We start from the raw sequence: 23,276 nt of genomic DNA, 5'->3' as shown, positions 1-23,276 counted from the left end.
CAGGTAACCACAGCCATCACCCTGGGACAAAGAAAAGCAAGTGCTTTTTGTAAGTCTTAAAGGGACAGGGACCCCACAGCCAGTGGAAGCATCCTAGGACACTTAGTCCCGCAGCAGGAAATCAGGGGAACTCTGGGCACTCTAACCCCCTGGAATCAGGGAGCAGGGAGGACCCACACAGAGATAAATAGCCTCCCCGGCCATTCCACCTCCAAGGCGCCTCCACCATATCAGAGCAGCAGCCCAAGGCAGGACATGCCCAGAGCAACAGTGGAGAGAAACTCCATAGCAGCCGGGCAGGAATCAGAAGGCCTGTCTGCGTGCAGCTGCCCAACACAAGTCACTACGTGTCACTGTTCTCTCAGGAAAGGAAAGCCGGAATCAAACAAAGAAAGTTCTTCCAGCCGTCGCTTGTGTCACCTCTGCAAACTATCTCTATCTCCATGAAAAGGCAAAATTTCAGGCAGACCAAGATAACAGAGACAACACCTGAGAAGGAAACAGAACTAACCAGTCTTCTGAAAAAGAATTCAAAATAAAAACCATAAACATGCTGACAGAGATGCAGAGAAATATACAAGAGCTAAGGGATGAAGTCCGGAGGGAGATTACAGATACCTGGAGTGAGATTACAGATGTTCGGAAGGAGATTACAGAAGTGAAACAAACTCTGGAAAGATTTATAAATAGAATGGATAAGAGGCAAGAGGCCATTGGTGGAATAGAAACCAGAGAACAGGAACGCATAAAAGCTGATACAGAGAGAGATAAAAGGATGTCCAGGAATGAAACAATAAGAGAACTGTGTGACCAATCCAAAAGGAACAATATCCGTATTATAGGGGTACCAGAAGAAGAGAGAGAAAAAGGGATAGAAAGTGTCTTTGAAGAAATAATTGCTGAAAACTTCCCCAAACTGGGGGAGAAAATAATTGAACAGACCACGGAAATACACAGAACTCTCAACAGAAAGGACACAAGGAGGACAACACCAAGATACATAATAATTAAAATGGTAAAGATCAAGGACAAGGAAGAAGTTTTAAAGGCAGCTAGGGAGAAAAACGTGACCTATAAAGGAAAACCCATCAGGCTATCATCCAATTTCTCAACAGAAACCTTAAAGGCCAGAAGAGAATGGCATGATATATTTAATGCAATGAAACAGAAGGGCCTTGAACCAAGGATACTGTATCCAGCACAATTATCATTTAAATATGAAGAAGGGATTAAACAATTCCGAGACAAGCAAAAGTTGAGGGAATTTGCCTCCCACAAACCACCTCTACAGGGTATTTTAGAGGGACTGTTCTAGACGGGAGCACTCCTAAGACTAAACAGATGCCAAGAGAGAAAATAAAATCACAGAAAAGAAAGCAGACCAAACAAATACTTACTAAAGGCAAAAAATAAAATCAACTACCCACTAAAAGCAGTTAAAGGAAACACAGAAGAGCACAGAATAAAACAACCGACATATAAAGAATGGAGGAGGAGAAATAAGAAGGGAGAGAAGAAAAGAATCTCCAGTATATATAACAGCTGAATAAGTGAGCTAAGTTAGGCAATAAGACACTAAAGAGGCTAACCTTGAACCTTTGGTAACCACGAATCTAAAGCCTGCAAGGGCAATAAGTACATATCTTTGAATAGTCACCCTAAATGCAAATGGACTGAATGCACCAATCAAAAGACACAGAGTAATAGAATGGATAAAAAAGCAAGACCCATCTATATTCTGCTTACAAGAAACTCACCTCAAACCCAAAGACATGCACAGACTAAAGTCAAGGGATGGAAAAACCTATTTCAGGCAAACAACAGAGAGAAGAAAGCACGGGTTGCAGTATTAGTATCAGACAAAATAGACTTCAAAACAAAGAAAGTAACAAGAGATAAAGAAGGGCATTACATAATGATAAAGGGCTCAGTACAAAAAGAGGATATGACCATTCTAAATATATATGCACCCAACACAGGAGCACCAGCATATGTGAAACAAATACTAACAGAACTAAATGGGGAAATAGAATGCAATGTATTCATTTTAGGAGACTTCAACACGCCACTCACCCCAAAGGACAGATCCACTGGGCAGAAAATAAGTAAGGACATGGAGGGACTGAACAACCCACTAGAACAGATGGACGTAATAGACATCTATAGTACTCTACATCCAAAAGCAACAGGATCTATGTTCTTCTCAAGTGCACATGGAACATTCTCCAGAATAGACCACATACTAGCTCATAAAAAGACCGTCAGTAAATTCCAAAAGATTGAAATACTACCAACCAACTATTCAGACCACAAAGGTATAAAACTAGAAATAAATTGTGCAAAGAAAACAAAAAGGCTCACAAACACATCAAGGCTTAACAACATGCTCCTAAATAATCAATGGATCTACGAACAACTTAAAATAGAGATCAAGGAATATATGGAAACAAATCACAACAACAACACAAAACCCCAGCTCCTGTGGGACGCAGCAAAAGCAGTCTTAAGAGGAAAGTATATAGCGATCCAGGCACACGTAAAGAAGGAAGAACAATCCCAAATGAATAGTCTAACATCACAATTATCGAAACTGGAAAAAGAAGAACAAATGAGGCCTAAAGTCAGCAGAAGGAGGGACATAATAAAGATCAGAGAAGAAATAAACAAAATTGAGAAGAATAAAACAATAGAAAAAATCAATGAAAGCAAGAGATGGTTTTTGAGGAAATAAACAAAATAGGTAAGCCTCAAGCCAAACTTATTAAGAGAAAAAGAGAATCAATACACATCAACAGACAGAGAAATGAGAATGGAAAAATCAAGACAGACTCCACAGAAATACAAAGAATTATTAAAGACTACTATGAAAACCTCTATGCTAACAAGCTGGAAAACCTAGAAGAAATGGACAACTTCCTAGAAAAATATAACCTTCCAAGACTGACCAAGGAAGAAATACAAAAGTTAAACAAAGCAATTATGAGCAAAGAAACTGAAACTGTAATAAAAAAACTACCCAAGAACAAAACCCCCGGGCCAGACAGATTTACCTCAGAATTTAATTAAACACACAGAGAAGACATAATACCCTTTCTCTTTAGAGATTTCAAAAAAAATAGAATAGGAGGGAATACTCCCAAACTCATTCTATGAAGCCAACATCACCCTAATACCAAAACCAGGCAAAGTCCCCACCAAAAAAGAAAATTAAAGACCAATATCCCTGATGAATGTAGATGCAAAAATACTCAATAAAATATTAGCAAACCAAATTCAAAAATATATCAAAAGGATCATACACCATGAACAAGTGGGATTCATCCTAGGGATGCAAGGATGGTACAACATTTGAAAATCCATCAACATCATCCATCACATAAACAAAAAGGATAAAAACCACATGATCATCTCCATAGATGCTGAAACAGCATTTGAAAAAATTCAACATCCATTCATGATAAAAACTCTCAGCAAAATGGGTATAGAGGGCAAGTACCTCAACATAATAAAGGCCATATATGATAAACTCACAGCCAACATCATACTGAACAGTGAGAAGCTGAAAGCTTTTGCTCTGAGATCGGGAACAAGACAGGGATGCCCACTCTCTCCACTGTTATTTACATAGTACTGCAGGTCCTAGCCACAGCAATTAGACAAAACAAAGAAATACAAGGAATCCAGATTGCTAAAGAGGAAGTTAAACTGTCACTATTTGCAGATGTCATGATATTGTACATAAAAAACCCTAAAGACTCCACTCCAAAACTACTAGAACTGATAACGGAATAAAGCAAAGTTGCAAGATACAAAATTAACACAGAGAAATCTGTATCTTTCCCATACACTAAAAATGAACCAATAGAAAGAGACACCAGGAAAACAATTCCATTCAAAATTGCATCAAAAAGAATAAAATACCTAGGAATAAACCTTACCAAAGAAGTGAAAGACCTATACCCTGAAAACTATAAGTCACTCTTAAGAGAAATTAAAGGGGACACTAACAAATGGAAACTCATCCCATGCTCGTGGCTAGGAAGAATTAATATCATCAAAATGGCCATCCTGCCCAAAGCAATATACAGATTTGATGCAATTCCTATCAAATTACCGACAACATTCTTCAACTAACTGGAAAAAATAGTTCAAAAATTCATATGGAAACACCAAACACCTCGAATAGCCTAAGCAATCCTGAGAAGGAAGAATAAAGTGGGGGGGGGGATTTCACTCCCCAACTTCAAGCTCTACTACAAAGCCATAGTAATCAAGACAATTTGGTACTGGCATCAGAACGGATCCACAGACAAGTGGAACTGATTAGAGACTCTTGACATTAACCAAAACATATATGGTCAATTAATATTTGATAAAGGAGCCATGAACATACAATGGGGAAATGACAGTCTCTTCAACAGGTGGTGCTGGGAAAACTGGACAGCTACATTTAAGAGAATGAAACTGTACCATTGTCTAACCAATTCACAAAGGTAAATTCGAAATGGATCAAAGACCTGAATGTAAGTTATGAAACCATAAAACTCTTAGAAAAAAACATAGGTAAAAATCTCTTAGACATAAACATGAGTGACCTCTTCTTGAACATATCTCCCCGGGCAAGGAAAACAACAGCAAAAATGAACAAGTGGGACTATAGTAAGCTGAAAAGCTTCTGTACAGCAAAAGACACCATCAATAGAACAAAAAGGTACCCTACAGTATGGGAGAATATATTTGTAAATGACAGATCCGATAAAGGCTTGACATCCAAAATATATACAGAGCTCACCCACCTCAACAAACAAAAAACAAATAATCCAATTAAAAAATGGGCAGAGGAACTGAACAGTTCTCCAAAAAAGAAATTCAGATGGCCTGCAGACACATGAAAAGATGCTCCACATCGCTAATTATCAGAGCAATGTAAACTAAAACCACAATGAGATATCACCTCACACCAGTAAGGATGACTAGCATTCAAAAGACAAAGAACAACAAATGTTGGCCAGGTTGTGGAGAAAGGGGAACCCTCCTACACTGCTAGTGGGAATGTAAATTAGTTCACCCATTGTGGAAAGCAGTATGGAGGTTACTCAAAATGCTTAAAATACACTTACCATTTGACCCAGGAATACCACTCATAGAAATCTACCCTAAGAACACAGCACTCCAGTTTGAAAAAGACAGATGCACCCCTATGTTTATCACAGCACTATTTACAATAGCCAAGAATTGGCAGCAACCTAAGTGTCCATCAGTAGATGAATGGATAAAAAAGATGTGGTACATATACACAATGGAATATTATTCAGCCATAGGAAAACAACATGGATGCAACATGGATTGCAACAACATGGATGGAACTAGAGGGTATGCTTAATGAAATAAGCCACGTGGATAAAGAGAAATACCAAATGATTACACTCATATGTGGAGTATAAGAACAAAGGAAAAACTGAAGGAACAAAACAGCAGCAGAATCACAGAACCCAAGAATGGAATAACAGGTACCAAAGGGAAAGGAACTGGGGAGGATGTGTGGGTAGGGAGGAATATGGGGGGAAGAAGGGGGCAGTATGACTAGCATGCATAATGTGGGGGGTGGGAGAAAGAGGAGGTCTGTGCAAGACACAGAAGTAGTGATTCTACAACATTTTGCTATGGTGATGGACATTGACTGTAATGGGGTTTGTGGGGGGGACTTGGGGTAGGGGAGAGCCTAGTAAACGTAATGTTCTTCATGTAATTGTAGATTAATGATAACAAAAAAAAGAGAAAGAAAAGGGGAATTACTCCGATAGGATAAAATTAACTGCAAATCAACGATTAATGCATGCTTTACATATCCTTAATTTTGATCTTTTAAAGGGTGTCAGATGATCAGCTATGGAAGTCCATTTTTCTGATAATATTCCTTTCTCTTAAAAAAATGCAGTTCCTGTGTGGTGATCTCCAATATGTTCTTCACAATGGTATAAAGGTCATATCAAAGTGTGGGCAAAGGGTTTGTTTTTGTTTATACAGAGGATCAAAGCCTAATTTGGCTACCCAGAAAACGAATTAAGATACGATATGAAGAAGAACTTCCAACATCAACATCCTCTGGAAGAGTCATTCCAGAAGATGATCATCAAAAAACTTCAAGAGAGATCCTGACAATGTTGAAGTTGTAGCTGCATTCATCCCACTGGTTCCTGGACTTGCCATGGGAATGAAGAAGGAGATATCTAAGCTGCCCTGTGCATACAGTGAAACAACAAATTTGACTGGATCTATACTGTCGGAACTCAACCAAGAATTAGGAGAAGTGCAAGTTGCAGTGCTCCAAAATCGTGTGACTCTAGACTATCTACTGTTAAAAGAACATTATGGGATGTGAACAGTTCCCAGGAATGTGTTGTTTTAATTTGTCTGATTTTTCTCAAACTATTGAAATTCAGTTAGACAATATCCATCATATCATTGATAAGTTTTCACAAATGCCTAGGGTACCTAACTGGTTTTCTTGGTTTCACTGGACATGACTGGTATTTGTAGGTCTGCTTTTGTTATGTAGCTGTATTCCTATTATGTTAATGTGTCTATGCAATTTAATTTGTAGTTTGTTAAAACCTATACATGCTTATGTTACTCTACAAGAAGATATGTCAAAGAAATAATCAATCTTCCCATGTTTTCTTCCATCTGCTACTTCTGTAACTTTTCTTCTTCCTTCCTAATTACAACCCTTTAGTAGAATTCGTGCCTCATACCGAAAATTACTGAGTATCATTATTCTTCCAAGTGGTAAAGATACCTCAAGACAAATGCTGCGCATAGAAGCCTGACGCCGTCCAGCCGCACCTAGTCAAGCAGGTCCTGAAGTGCAGAAGGGGGGCAAAGAAAATAAAGACAGAAAGAACTGGGAGGGCTGATGCTCCCGCGCGTCACCAGCAAAACTTTATGGAAGGTCCAGGGTTTATATAATGCAGTGGGGTTACATGATTCCAGGGCATAGCATTATCCAATAGACAATCAAGCACAGTATTGACGTCAGCAGTAGCTGGTCAAAGGTAGGCTCAGCAGGGTTCCAGTTAGTTGCTCATGGAATGCGTAAACAGAATGTTCTTTGTTCTCTATTCCCGCCACATCGGCAAGTGGGGGAAGGGCATAGTCAGAAGCAGGGACAGTGTTTCCACACATCTTCAAGGTCTCCCTATTTTCAGAGTGAGGAGTCTTGGCTCGTCTTCAAGGACAAGATATGTTTCTGTAGGAAAATAACTTCCAAGGACTGCACCGGTTGTTCTCATGCTGGTGCTTTCCCATGCTGCGTTCAGACATGGGGGAAGGTGCTTTCCCATTCTGACTACAAACGTGAGAAGACAAAGGCAGTCCCCAACAGAAGCCACAGGGCATAAATCTGCAAAGAAGTAAAAAGCTAACCTTTTCAAAGAATATTGCTTCTCTCTCACTTACCAAATTCACATTTCCCTGTATGGCCCCAGAAGATGACTGGTTAGCCAGAGACAGGTAAGATTCCTCAAGGGAGGAACAACCTAAGACAGGCACAGTCACACGGGGGCCATCAGGTGAGAAATTAGGGATCAACAGAGGTGAGGCTTAGAACCTCAACCCCCCCATTTTGAGAGAAATCTTCTGCATCTGTGGATGTTTTGTTGCCCTTGTCTAGCTTGGATTAATACTTAGTCTATAGGTACAGACCTGATTATCTACATTTGCCCTCTTACAGCATAAATTATGTTTTCTACCTTTATCTTGCATCTACCTACCACTTCAGCATTTTATTTAAAATAATAATAATAATAATAATGGAGAAATGTGGGATTCACATATAAATCAAGTATAAAAATCAAATGAATAATCATATTTGACTTGATTGTTTATAGTTCATGATGCATGATCAAAACGGAAAGTTTCTGTGATATGACTGCCCTTGCACTGTTCACCATGTAAGAACTTGTTCACCATGTAAGAACTTTTTCATTATGCTTCAGAAGTTTGGAGACTTTTGAGAATTAGGCTTGGGGTTGATTAATGATTGTGCATTGAGTCCCCTATACAGAATTTTATTGTTGTTAACAACCATTTGATCAATAAATATGAGAGATGCCCTCTCAAAAAAATATGTGAGATGCAATAAAAGGGTTCTAAGAGGGAAATACATAGCAATAGAGGCATACATCAAGAAACGAGAATAATCCCAAATAAATAGTCTAAACTCTCACCTACAGAAACTAGAAGAGCAAGTGAAATGCAGAGTTAGTAGAATGGACATAATAAACATCAGACCAGAAATAAATACAATAAAGAATAATAAAACAACAGAAAAAAATCAATGAAACCAAGAGCTGGTTCTTTAAGATAAACAAAATAGAAAAACCCCTAGCCAGACTTATCAAGAAAAAAAAAGAGGATACAAATAAAATCAGGAACAAAAAAGGAATAGTCATATTGGTACTTCAGAAATACAAAGAATTGTTAGAGAATTCTATGAAAAATTATATGCCAACTTAACGAACAACCTAGAAGAAACAGGGAAATTTCTAGAACAATACAACATTCCAAGGTTGACCCAGGAGAAACAGGAAATCTGAACAAATGACCAGCAATGAAATTGAATTGGTAATCAAAAACGTTCCATATTACAAAAGTCTTGGGACAGATGGCTTCACAGCTGAATTCTACCAAACATTTAAAGAAGAGCTATTGCCCACCAAATATACCAAAACCAGGCAAAGCAACTAAAAATAAGAAAATTATAGGCCAATATCCCTGATGAACATAGATGCAAAAGTCCTCAAAAAAAGTATTAGCAAACTCAATTTAAAAATACATCAAAAAGATCATCCACCATGACCAAGTGGGATTTATTCCAGGGATGCAAGGATGATACAATATTTGTAAATCAAACAACATAAACATCACAATAACAAAAGGAAGGGTAAGAGCTATATGATTATCTCATTAAATGCTGAAAAAGAATGACAAAATTCAATATACATTCATTATAAAACTCTCAACAAAATGGAAATAGTGGGTATATCTCAACATAATACAAGCCATGTCTGCAAACTCACAGTCAACATCATACTTAATGGTGAAAAACTGAAAGCTTTTCTCTAAGATCAGAAATAAGACCAGGATGTCCACTCTCACTACTTGCATTCAACATAGTACTTGAGGTCCTAGACATAGTAATCAGAGAACACAAAGAGTTAAAAGACATCAAAATTGGTAGGGAATAAGTTAAACTGTAACTATTTTCAGATGACATGACATTATACATAGAAAACCCTAAAGACTATATCAAAAATTTATTAGAACTAATAACTGGATTCAGCATAGTTGCAGGATACAAATTGAATGCACAGAAATCTGTTGCAATCCTACATACTTACAAAAATCTAACAGAAAGAGAAATCAGGAAAATAATTCCATTTACAATTGCATCAAAAAGAATAAAATACTTAGGAATAAATCTAACCAAGGTGGGGAAAGACCTATACTCTGAACACTATAAGAAACTCCTAAAAGAAATTAAAGAAGAAACCAATAAATGGAAATCTATCCAATGCTCATGGATAGAAAGAATTAAGGTTGTGAAAATGGCCATCCTTCCCAAAGCAATTTACAGATACAATGCAATCCCTATCAAAATAACAAGAGCATTTTTCAATGAACTATAGCAAATATCCTAAAATTCATATGGAACCACAAAAGACCCAGAATAGCCAAAGCAATCCTGAGAAAGAAAAAAGCTGGGGGTACTACACTCCCTGACCTCAAACTATAGTACAAAGCTATGGTAATCAAAACATTATGGCACAAGAACAGACCCACAGATGAATAGAGCAGAATAGAGATCCCAGATTTAAACTCATGCATATATAGTCACTTATTATACAATAAAGGAGCTATGAATATACAATGGGGAATAGACAGCCTCTTCAATAACTGGTGTTGTGAAAACTGGACAGCTACATACAAAAGAATTAAACTTGGTTACTGTTTAACTCCATACACAAAAGTAAATTTGAAATGGATCAAAGACCTGAATGCAAGACATGAAACCATAAAACTCTTAGAAGAAGACATAGGCAAAAATCTCTTAAACATAAGCTTGGGAAGTTTTTTTCTGGTTACATCTCCTTGGGCAAGGGAAACCAAATAAAAATGAACAAGTGGGACTACATCAAGTAAAAATCTTCTGTACAGCAAAGGAAAAGATCAGCAAAACAAAAAGGCTACAAGCAGTATGGGAGAATATATTCATAAATTATTCCTCTAATAAGGAGTTAACATCAAAAATATATAAAGAACTTATATGCCTTAACACCAAAAAAATAAATAATCTGATTAAAAAATGGGCAGAGCACCTGAACAGACACTTCTCCAAAGAAGAAATACAGATGGCTAACAGGCACTTGAGAAGACGCTCGACATCGCTCACCATCAGAAAAATGCAAATCACCTCATACCAGTTAGAATGACTACTAAATAGATAAGAAATAAAAAGTGTTGAAGAGAATGGAAGAAATGGAACCCTCATATACCGTTTGTGAGAATGTAAATTGGTGCAGCCACTGTGAAAAGCATTATGGAGGTTCCTCAGAAAACTAAAAATAGAAATACCACTTGACCCAGTAATTCCACTTCTAGGAATTCACCTGAAGAAAACAAAATCTGTGATTGGAAAAGATAAAGCACTCCTATGTTTATCACTGCCTTATTTACAATAGCCATAATATGGAAGCAACCTGCGTCCATCAATAGATGAATGGGTAAAGAAGAGGTGGTACATATACACAATGAAATATTATTTAGCCATAAAAAAAACAAGAAGTCCTGCCATTTGAAGCAACATGGATGGACCTAGAGGGTATTTTGCTCAGTGAAGTCAGTCCGGTGGAGAAGGACAAATACCATATGTTTTCACTTATTCATGCAATATAAAAACAAAGTAAAACCAAATGAACAGAACAGCAGCAGACTCATAGATGCTGAGAGGTGATTGGCAGGGGCGTGTTGGGGTGCGTGGTTGGGGAGCATGAGGGGAATAAAGGGGCACAAAAATTCTCAATTATAAAATAAGTTGGTCATGAGGATAGTAGTACAGTATGGAGAATATAACCAAGATTCTGTAACATCTTTCTATGTTGACAGGTAATAACCCCACTATTGGGCATGCAGATTTAATAATATGGATAACTGTTGAACCATTGTGTTGTATATTTGAAATCAATATAAGATTGTATATCAATGATATTTCAATTCAAAAACCTAAATATCTAAAGATAGGAGAGAATGGCTAAATTAAGAAAATATCTTTATGCTGGTTTTAGTGAAACTCCTAGAAAACATGTTTCAATCAATATAACTTGAGCAAATGCTAATTCTATGTGGAAAAGGCATGCCATGAAAATGAATATGCAAAGTTACCCAGTTTTGTAAGAGCCTATTAAAAAGGCATTTGGAAGTGTTAATGTTTTGCTATGAGCCATGGGGAATAGGAGGTGGGCTTACAGTTGATTATTTTCTTCTTCATGTTTATATTCTGAATTTTACAAAATGCCTACATTGTTCGTACAGTTCTTTTTCAATAGGTAAAAAAATAAATAAGTAAAGAGGGAAAAGAAAAAGGAAAAAATTATCCTCAAGAAGTAAAGCCTGGGAATGACCAGATAATAAAAATTACCTAGAGATAGGATCAAGCTGGAAAACTGAACCCTCAAATCTCTTTAAATGACAGGAAAAGCAATTTTCTGTATATAAAGAGTGAGTCCAGGAGAGCATGGGAAAAAAGAAAGGGTGAATTCCTGGAAGATGAGGCAGGGGCACTAGGTAGGGGTCGGGGTGAGGGGCGGTGTGGGGAGCTTGGAAGCCCTAAACTGGAGAGGTAGAGTTGTCAGGGAGTGGGGTGGTGTGCAAGGCAGCTCCTGGTTTCAGAAAGGGCCAGGGCCAGGAACCAAGAAGCGCCTTCCAGGCCCATGACTGTCATGGGCCTCAGAGTTGGCTGTGCAAAGTGGAGAGGGAGTGCAGCGCACAATGTCTGACAGGAAGGGAGGCTTCTCTCCTGGCAGGAAGCTGTGCAATGTTTGACAGGAAGGGTGGCAATGGTTGGTGGGAGCCCACTGTGGCAGAGGGGTCGCCGCCACCAGGAATGCGGAGGACTCAAGAGCTGAGTATTGGGGACACCACCGCCATCCTCTTCGTCTTCCCCGCTGTCCTCTTAGACACACTCCTCGCCTGCAATCCTCCTCTCCCAGCACCTGACTTGTCGCCTGCTTATCTTCCTTGGCCACAGGCTCACAGTGGAGGCAGCAGCGAGGTGTCCAAATAGGACATGTGAGGCCCATGATACCAGGCCCTGGGAAGTCTGTGCCCCTTGACCTGGAGGGGCAGAAGGATTGGGAGGGTGGAGTATGTCCCCTGTTTCTTTGACCCTAACGTCAGCTCCCTCGCTCTAAGCCAGAACGAGCTGGGAGGAAGGCTACTGCAGGCATGCAGTCAGGATGCCTTGATTTCCAGCTTTCCTGTGTAGCTTTCTTGAAAAACTTAGGAGCAAGATCCTGGAGTGCACTAATTAGAAGGAAAAGCTCACTGTGTCTTGCTGTGAAATTATTTTTTCTTAATTTTCTTTCTTGCTACTGTGCTCCTCAGAGGCTAAAGACCCAGTCCAGAAAGGTGGTGGTCCAGGACAGGCACAAGACATGTTTGTTACCTTGAATAGAAAGGCGGCACACAAGAAGCATAAGAGCAGACTGACCTCTCAGCCTTGAAACAACATCATAGGCTGCAAAATTCGGCATGGATGGAGAGATGGAGATGAACCCTTAACACAGTGGAAGGGAACCATTCTGGATCAGCTATGTGTAAATCCCTCTCTGTATCTTATCAAATATGATTTGACTGTTTATGGATTGGAACTTCACAGAGATAAAAGAGTGTCATCACTTGAAGTCCTTTCTCATAGAAATCTAGAATCAGTTACATAGACTTAACAGAAACTATGATTGGCAAAGCAGTGGAACATTAAAGACAGACGAAGATTGCAAAAGTGAATGAAGGGGGATGGTCTTAGCTCAGGTACCTGTCATGAACACATGGTTTTATTTACTTATGAAAAAGATCCTGTATTATATATGTAACAGCTCTTGGATGATTGTAAAGATGGTAACCTATGTATCCTTCCAGATTCCAGTGATTCTCCTCCCACAGAGAGGGAACCAAAAGTCATATGCAACCTAGTAGGCAAACAGGTAGAATAAGCCAAAGATGATGGATCCAAGAGGAATGGCAGGGTCATTCATCATACAGAAGCAAAACCCTCTGTGTACTTCATCAAATTTGATGATGATTTCCATATTTATGTCTGTGATTTGGTAAAAGCATCTTAGAAGCAATCTTGAACTTTGCCAAGTATGTAAGATGATTTGTAAAATCTGTACACACAAAAAGTCTTTGACTGCTTTTCAATATGTAAGAACAATCTTCTACATTTTTGCCTGCTTTTGCCTGGCAAAAGATTGTAATTTTGTAATTTTGCACCCGCTCAGACACTTTTGGAAGAAACCTTTTCCCCTTCTCTCTAATCCTTTTAGGAGAATGATTGATTTATCTAATTAGTGAGAAAGTTAAAATCTGACATCCACTGGCCCATATTTTTATCTTGGTGTTATTGATTAATGGTAGTTGAACACCTCTTGCCCTCTTCTTTGGGGCACTTGTACTCTGCACTCACTTAAGTGTGAAGCTTCCTGAGATATTCAACATGACTGATTGAGTGTCTTTGCAACTTCAACTCTCCCCCCAGGTGACTTAAAAGTCTAATTTGGAGAGGAGTGGGAAGCCCATTTTGTTCTCCTGGTGAAGCTGCATTTTCAATTCTAACTGTATTAAAAGTAAGGCTAACATTTTGCTCCCTTTCTGATTCTTGCATTTATTACTCAACTTGGTTCAAAATCAAGAGGGTTATTACTTTCCATTGCAGTACATAAGCAAAGGCTGCAAAAGCTTATGAAACTGATAAGAGGGCAAGCACTTTGGAACCTAACTCCAGGTGGAGAAATCAAGGTTGGTTATCAATGGCATTAGGGGCTCTGTTGTCTGCAATAGCTCTGGCTTCTCCCTGCAGATACCAAGTGGGTTTTAACAAATGCAGGCTGTGTAGGCAGACTTCAGCACAATGGAGCATTAAGCCAGGTTCTAACTAGAGTCTTTAGTCACAGGGTAAAGGCTGGGCTTAGCAAGAGTTAGCAGGCCTGTCCAGGACCCCAAAATGAAAGAACAAAAGTCTGGAATCTAGCTGAGATGGAGAGAGATTCTTTCTTATACCAAGAGAGACTCTGAGAAATTTTAAATTACGTTTTAGATTTGATTCTTAGGGGACTTTCAAGTCTCAGCATATGAGGTGGGCAAGGCACTTGCTAGAACTAAGAAAGGCTGAATAACAGGATTTGCTTCCTTGTAGGAACTGCTGGGATCATCTGTTATGGTGTTCCAGAAGGACAGTGGAACACACATATTAGAATCAGTACTAGATGATCAATAGGCTTAATGATGTTTTAAGTGCTGGCATTGGTAGATAGAAATATAATAGATACTTGTTGGTGTTTTGTTTTTCAATTTTATTCTGTTTCTTGGCTAGCCCTATGAAACTCATGTGAGGAAAAGGCTGAGCCCTACTGTAGCAGAAGAATAAGTAGTGGAATGGGCCTTGTACCTTCTGCTATTGAAAACATTAGTGAAGGTTAATCTAAGACTAGGAAAGAAATTTTGAAAAATAAGCATGGTTTTGGAGAGGAGCTCTGGACAAAGCCAATGGTTCCTCATTGGGTTTCTGATGAAAGCCCCATTAGCAGTAACAGACAGGCCCTGGACTCCTGCAGGTTTGGGTCTGAGACTCAGGACAATACAATCAACCACTTGGAAATATCTTCTAAATTAGTTTAAGTTCACAGGTTACAAAGTCTAGACTACTGACACAGACTGGCATCCTGCTGAGGTTGAAACCAAGAAGATACTCTCTTTTCACCCATGTTTTCTCTACGTATTTTTCTTCCTCTTGATGCCACTAAGTCTGATGAGTTATTTGACTGACAACAGCAATGTGGGTCTGTTTCACACTATGTACTAACTCCTGGGGACATAAATTTGCTTGGGAAATATGTTCTAGTGGGTGGGGATTAGTGTGCTTCCTAGATTTTTGGATGTGAGGCTGGTACTGTAATAATCTTATGTCCTATTGACCCTGTGAACTCTTAAAAATGTATGGCCTACAGTTGTTGTGGGGTTAGATTGATTCAGCTTCTGAAGTCCTGAAGGAACTACACACAGTCAAGAGGAAGACAGCCCAGGCTGCAGCTGCTGAAGGAATCCCATATATGTCCAGACATCTTTGTGAAATCTGTGTAGCTGAAATAAGAAAAAACAACAAATTGAGAAAGGCAGTATTTTGGACTTTAATTCCTTTGGACTTTAAAAAAGAAATTTAATTTGGAGCATTAATTTCTCTTTTGGAGTTTAATAGTTGGAATATATTTCATATAGTTCAAATTAAGGCATTTTCATTATGTTTTTGACATTGTATTATTTGGATTATTTTGATACTATCTTTTGGGGTCATTATATAATCTTTGTAGGTTATGTCAGATAATGTGGTTGGACATTATAGTAAATTGGGGATAAACTAGTGAGTGAATTTTCAACCTGGGGTATAATGTAGCATTAGGGTTAACTTAATTACGGTCCTATTCTGACTTATTTCAGAGCCTTTTAGGGGCAAAAACGTAAATGCTCACCAGTCCTATACAGGTGGAAGCAGAACATTCCTAACAAATTGCTGGTCTCCTCCAAAGAAGAGAGCCAAATTCTATTTGTTAACCATAGTCTTTGCTGTTGGCAGCTGTAATTTAAGGGAACAAAATATCTAAGAGTATGATGGGATATATCTCTGCCTCTCTCCATGTTCCCGGCTCAAGAAAAAAAAGAGTACTTGCACTTATCATAAATATTTGGAAGAAAATTTCTACCCATCTTTGTTTGTTATTCACTCAGTCTTCCATATGGGAGGAAGAGTAACTTGGTTGAAATTGAGTATAGTGTTATTATGGATAAGCAGCCTAAGCCCCTCTTGGTTCTTGAGCTCATTCCTCTCGGTGAGGTATGGGAAAGACTTCAGTCCTTCACTGTGTAGCTGGGTAAACATCTGCTCTATAGACCCCTCCCTCCCTATGGGGTACGGGATTCCATTTTCTTCAGACTTGGGGTAAAAGTTCATTTCAGGCCTGGGTCCAAACCATGTTCTCTAGTCCAGATCTGTCAGCAATAAAGACAGTATATATTTTTATTCTTTAAAAAATTTTAATATATAGATTTTTTTGTAAAAAAAACCCCACACGCTTCTGGAAAAAATAAAACAGTACAAAAGAGTATACAGTAAAAGTAAGTCTCCTTTCCTCCTTCCCACCCCTGACCTCAGTTCCTCAGTTCCTCTTTCCGAGCATAACCAATGTTACTAGTTACTATATATCCTTCCAGAGATAATCCTTGTATTTACAAGCATTTTGTGTGTGTGTGTGTGTGTGTGTGTGTGTGTGTGTGTGTGTAGGTTTTTTTAAAGAAATGGTGGCATGCTGTTCTGAACTTGGCTTTTTCACTTAACAATATATTAAAGCCAATACTTTAATCCTTTGATTCCTGTGTATGCTCTTTAGTTGATTCAGAATCTGGAAGGGAAGTGGGTATGATTACTTCAAACCTTCAAACTCCAACATAATTTAATGAATATTTACATGTCCCTGCAAACCTACCATTTCTGCCAGGCAAATTTTTCTGACTTGTAGAATGTAAAATGTATGCGAACACAATGAATTTTGTAGAAGGAATTCCTTGAGAGAGGCTAGTATATTTTACTGAAGTTACAGGAGACTCAAACATAAATTGAAGCTATGGGAAAAGTTAAGGTAATATAATCAGTAATCCATAAATGAAATGAAGAGTCATTAATTTTATTCCAATTTGCACTCATATCTACTGCCATGTTCAAATTTATGCTGATAGTTTTTGCCTTTTCTAACAGAATGCTTTCCTGCATGTAACAGGAAACCCATGTAAACAGGATTAAATAGTTATCAAGCATGACTGACTCATGCAACTAAAAGGTTCATGCAACTAAAAGGTTCCAGAAGTTAGATGTGCTTCAGGCACAGTTTAATTGGGCTCAAGGTGTGTCTGTAATTCTTTAGTATTTTCCTTTCTCTGTATGTCAGTTTCATTCTTACACTGCCTTTCCTCATTGTAACAAAACTGGACCATCAGTTACAGGCTAGAAAAAGATAAATCACATATATCTTATGGTGCATTCTGAACTGGCTTAGGTCATATACCTGAAACAAAAATTGAAGTCCCATGGATGAAAGGCACTGATTAGCTTATCCAGGACATGTATTTCATCCTTTAACCCAAATGGATTTCTAGTAAAATCAAGGGCATGAGTGAATGCGATGAGCCAATCAAAAATGGCTAGTATGGATTCCTCCTTTGGAAAGTCAGTATCCATGGACACCTTTCTTTCCACATACCCACTTTCAAAAATGCCCACACCTACATGTAGTGAATTTATGTCATCCAAAGGTGAAAACCTGAAGTCTTATCCAGTTAACTGCATTTAACATCAAGTTTAAGATCTCTGGTTGATATGCCATCATTTTTAGATCTATCATCCTAGCAGTCTCGTCATGTGTAGTTAAATTGTAAATTACCTTCAGCCCAACATACAATCATATATACCCAATATACAATTGTTGAGAAATAACCAGAGAAATAATAAAAAGACTACCATTTGAAAAAGGAGGAAGTAGGAAAAAATACACAGTATTTTCTGATTTAAAACATACAGGTTGACCCTTGAACAACATTGGTTTGAATTGTGCAGGTCCACTTATATAAATTTTTTTTCAGTAAATATATTGGAAATATTTTGAAAAAACATTTTATTTACTCTTGCTTACTTTGTTGTAAGAATACAGTACAGAATACACATAATATACAAAATACGTGTTAACTGACTGTGTTACCAGTAAGACTTCCAGTCAAGAGTAGGCTATTAGTAGTTAAGTTTTGGGGGAGTCAAAAGTTATGTGTGGATTTTTGACAGCATGGGGACCAGCACTCCTAACTCCTGCATTGTTCAAAGGTCAACTGTATATCATAACCTGTTAGAGAAGGACTGTCTGCTCTGGCAGTAGAGTGAGTCCTCTGGTTATCCAGCATCTTTTTGTTCTCTGAAAAGGTCTCCTTTGGAGACATATCTTGGAAGCATGTACTTTCTGTGTGAATGAACAGTTTTATCAGTTTACTTCATCTTATGCCACTTCTTGTGCCTGGAAGTTGTTCTGGATTTAAAGGTTCTTGTTGTTGACTAGGATTGGAATTTCCTTAATATAGTAGTTCACAAACTTTAGCATATAATAGAGCTAGAATTATTAAACAGATTGCTGGGATCCACCAAACAAAAGATTCTGATTCAATAGGTTTAGGGTGGGGTCCAAGGATTTACATTTCTAACAAGTTCTCACAGGAGACTGATGCTGCTTGTCTTGGGACCCCACACTGAGAATCACTAACTTGTAGATGGCAATTGTGTGAGGTCAGAATGATTATTTCCTTAATTTACCTGAGAATAAATTTACTTGGCATGATTGCTAAATTATAAATTTCTGAGCACCACCTTACACTGCCAGATACCCCAAGTGATTCTTATCATCATCAAATACTGATTAGGAAATTCTGGTCTAGAAAATTAGGCTTTTCTTGTCCCCAATCTTTTTTCTTGATAAGTCTCCCATCTCCTTGCCTTTGTTCTCGTAAAGCTTAGTTTAGGGTAAGGAATTTGGCTTTACCAATCCTACAAGATTTGAAATGATCAAGATTTATTTCAACTAGGATTTTAGGTAACCAGTAACTAAGCTAATCAAGCTTTACTGTCTTCCCTCACTGTTTTCAGACAGGCCAGTTTCAATTATGGAAATAGGTCACCTTTAACCTTGGTCTAAGAAGCATAGATCTGAGGGTGACATGCTCCCCAGGAGAGCATAGAATAGGAGAGACAATGCAGTCAGTAGAATGGGCACTAATTCCATGCTCCACTAGCTCTGTGATTTGGGGTGATTTAAGTATCTTTCTAAGCCTATTTTTGCAAGAAATAATCTTTATCTTACTTGGTTCTGTTAAGAACTAAATGAAAAACTATACCCTTAGTGTATAACATAGTGCAGGTAAATAGAACTGAATTCTTCCTTGCTCCCACAGGGATAAAGCCCATGTCTTTTTGGTAAATCTTTATATTCATCAATGCTACAATATCATTTAACTGGTGAATTATAGTCTAGAAATCCTATTACTAAAAGTGACTTTAAATAGTTCTTTGGATGTACATAGTTCTTTCCTTTCATACTAAAAACTTTCCCAGAGAGCTCATTATTCTTCATAACATTCCTGAGTGTTTAGGGCAGAGTGTTATCCTATTTTGTAGATTCAATCATTCATTTATTCAAATACTTTCTGATTGACTTGGTCAATAGTGATGAAAGAGATAAATAAGTTCCACACTTTCAGGGAGCTTAAATTCTCACAGGGGGAAAAACACAACAAAGATGTAGAAAAATAAACTATATAATTTCAGAGAATGATAAGTTGTATGAAGAAAACACAGCAAAGCAATGGAATAGAGTGTAATTGAAGAAACTTCTTCAGCTCAGGTTTGTCAGAAAAAGGCCTGAGTGGATATATGAGGAGATAACCAAATGATGAGAAGCCAGCCAATGCCAAAAGTTGAAGGAGGAGCAAAATAAAGAGAAAAACAAGTTGAAAGTCTGAGATAGCTGAAATCATTTATCCATGGTTATTAATTCAGTCATATACTTAATACTGAGATCTATAGCTCATGATTCTTCTCTACTGTTTTATACAGTTGACTATGTCACTGTTTTTTTCTGGTAATTTTTGGAGGTCAAAAGACAAACAATATGTTTGTGTATTTTTTCAATTGTTACCCTGACCCTAGAGATGAAATGAAGAGCCAAAAATCAATGATTAGATGGAAACAGGGCAAATTTCTTCCCCTCCACCAAATCCAGGATACAAACGCACAGCAGAGAGTTAAAATTAAATCCCATAAATAATGTAATGAATGTGTTTATTTATTTTTGTGGTTGCAGTTTCAAGCACACATTACAAGACATTTGTACCATTTAGTTTATATCATTAACCTCTGGAGGGTGGTCAGATGTCAGTAGCATTTATTGAACACCTAGCATGTGCCAGGCACATCTTAATCTTCACAGGATACTGAGGGCTAAGTGTTATATCTTAAGTTTACAGATATGGCAATCAAGCTTAGAAAGAAAAAGGAAATCAGAGTCACACAGCTAGTAAGAGTACTGAATATGAACCTAGGTCTCCCGATGCCAAGTGCTATTCTAATTATTATTTTTGCTGACATATTCATTGAAAAATGGGGAAGGAGCAAGGGTATCAAGGGCAAATTCAAAGTGATTTATTTACAGCTGTGGTCTTCCTCTCTCAACACATATTTGTCCTTAGTGTTAAATCTGCTTTATTCATTCAACAAATTTATTTAGCTCCTAGTTTGTTCCAGGCACTGTAACCAAGCACTCAGGATATTTCAGTGAGTGAAGCAGTCAATGATCACTGTCCTCATGGGGCTTAAATGCAAACAAGTGGAGGCTGACAATAAACAATAAACATAATAAGTAAATAATTTATATGGAGGTCAGAAAGTGACATTATAAAAATTTTGTTCTATTATAAACAAAAAGGCAACTAGAGCAGAATGAGAGGTAAGTGGAGTGGTGGGTTGAAATATTTAATGGGGTGGTTAGGGTATAAAGTTCATAGAGAAATGGATATTTGAGCAAAGAAATAAAGGAAGTGAGGAAGTTAGCCAAGCATGTATCTAGAGAAAGAGCATTCCAGGCAAAAGGCACTGCTAGAGGAAATGCCCTAAGGTAAGTATGTTCTTGGCATGTTCAAAAACCAGCAAGAAGGTTACATGTCTGGAGCTACATAAATGAAGGGGGTGGCCAAAGGAGACGTGAGAGAGGTAAAAAGGGTCCAAATCATATATCTTGTAAGGCACTGTTGAGACTCTGAAGGACATAAGAATCATGTCATGAGTTGGGTTTCCCAGGGAACAAATTCTGAAACAAAGCTAATCCTTCAGAAAACTTATTAAGCAATGCCTTTGGGGTTAACACCAGTGGAAGAAATGAGAAAGAAGCAGGAGCACTGAGGGAGAAATCAAGCTCTGATAAAGACTCAACAACAGTGTCACCAACAAACTCATATGCCGATTAATCATTGGATGTAGGCTGCCCTGTGAAAGGATGCAACCTTGGAAAAAGCTACTTTCTGCAGATGAGGCAATCCTTAATGGGGTAATGTCTGTCAATGAAGAGGAACCTGGATATTACACCACCATGTCTACAGGTCCATTACATATTTTAAGCAGATAGTTGACCTGATTTGTGTTTTTAAAGGATCTCTCTGATGCTTTGAGCACAAGCTGTGTAAAGAGAAAAGGGAACTACTTAAGGCATTGCAGGGAGCCCAGGTGAAGTGTGAGATGATGATATCTAAGATGTAACAAGGTAGGTGGTGAGAAGAATTTGGATTTTGGATATATTTTTAACTAAAAGCCAGCAAGATTTTCTCACAAATTGCAAGTGGAATGTGAGAGAAAAAGAGGAGTCACGGACAGCTCCAAGATTTTTGGACTGAACAACTGGAGGGATGGAGTTGTTATTAACAGAGATTAAGAAGGCTTGGTTTGGATGGGTGTATAGGGGAGATCAGGAACTCAGTCTGGGGGTGGGTTGAGTTTGAGGTGTTGTTCAAACCTCTAAGTGAAGATGTTGAGCAGTTATTGAATATGTGAGTATGCTGTTCAGAGGAGAGGTCTGACTGAGTTAGATACATAAATTTGGAGGTTTCTGTATACACATTGTATTTAAAGTCGTAGGACTATATGCAGTCACCCTAGGGAATGAGGGTACATAGAGAAGACCATATGACCATGGGCAGGGCTCTGGGCAACAAAGAGATCAGGAAGAAGAGATACAAGCAAAAGAGTCAAAGAAGTCACCATCAGTGAAGTAGGAGTTAAACAAAGAATGTGGTATCATGGAAGTCCTTTCATTGCCCCCTAAATCTCTTTAGTCACCTGCCCCTTAAATCTCTTTCTGAGAAGCTATTTACATTACATCTCAAATGTCATCTCCAAGATGCTTTTCAGCTCCATGGAATAAAAATTCCCAAAACCAAAACATCGCATATGACATTCTTTTCACTGAATCAGGGTAATGTGTCCACCAGTCTGAGCACTGACAGCTCATTTCTTCCTCAGATGCCTCTAAAGCTGGAAAGATTTTGAGAGATATTGGGGTTTCCCTTGCCTTACACCAATGTTTTGAATGAAACCATCAGAATAAAAGCATACACTTAGAAGGTAAGAGGTTTATTTTTTATATTTCTTTCTAACCCACAACACAGCAGAAAACACATGGATAAGATGGGATAAGTGTCACTCTTAGTGTGTCTTAGTCAAAGGGAAAGGGGAGTGGGCTGCCAAAATCTAGCTCAAAATTCAGTTGACTATGCACAAAGGAGGAGGTCAGAGACTATAAAAGAAAGCTCTTGTTCATGTGAGACCTTATTATATCAGCCCTTTTGTTACACACATAGCCAGGCCATACACAGATGCTATAATTCAGCATTTTGGCTCATCCTACCAGTATTTAGTAATGCAATACACAGTATCTCTGGTGAAGAAGGTGTCACCAGGGTCCTCATGAGTCACCCCTGACAGTGGCATAGTACTGCCTTTGCAGAGGCTTCACCCAGATCTACTTAAGCTGTTGATTCCCGTAGATATTTCTTGATTTGTTATTTGCTTGATATTTATTGATTTTCATGGACTTATTTGTTGACTATAGGATCCCCCTTGCTTAAACAATGAAGTAACCAAATCATTGTGTGCACATTGTCAGACTCAGCCAGTAATATAATAATTCATATTATTCGTGGCTCACTCATTTCTAAGATCTCAAATATCTGATATAGTGTCCATTTCCCTAAGATTGTAACATTTCCTTATGAGGCTCTCTTCTACATATGAAGAGAGGGAGGACATGAGGAATAGTGGGATGGCTAGTGGAAGAGTAGAGAGCTTTCATTTTCTAATCCTCATCTCT

General features: G+C 38.2%; 1 pseudogene; it reads left to right on the top strand.

Annotated features, from left to right (window-relative positions):
- The first annotated feature begins 2,890 nt into the window (after positions 1-2,890).
- On the top strand, positions 2,891-20,844 carry LOC140847482 (spindlin-3-like; annotated as a pseudogene).
- Positions 20,845-23,276: the final 2,432 nt, after the last annotated feature.

The sequence above is a fragment of the Manis javanica genome, chromosome X (genome assembly GCF_040802235.1).
Source record: "Manis javanica isolate MJ-LG chromosome X, MJ_LKY, whole genome shotgun sequence".
In the NCBI taxonomy this organism is placed as follows: Eukaryota; Metazoa; Chordata; class Mammalia; order Pholidota; family Manidae; genus Manis; species Manis javanica.
Note: the sequence above shows the minus strand (reverse complement) of the source record. Positions and strands in the feature narration are given on the sequence as shown.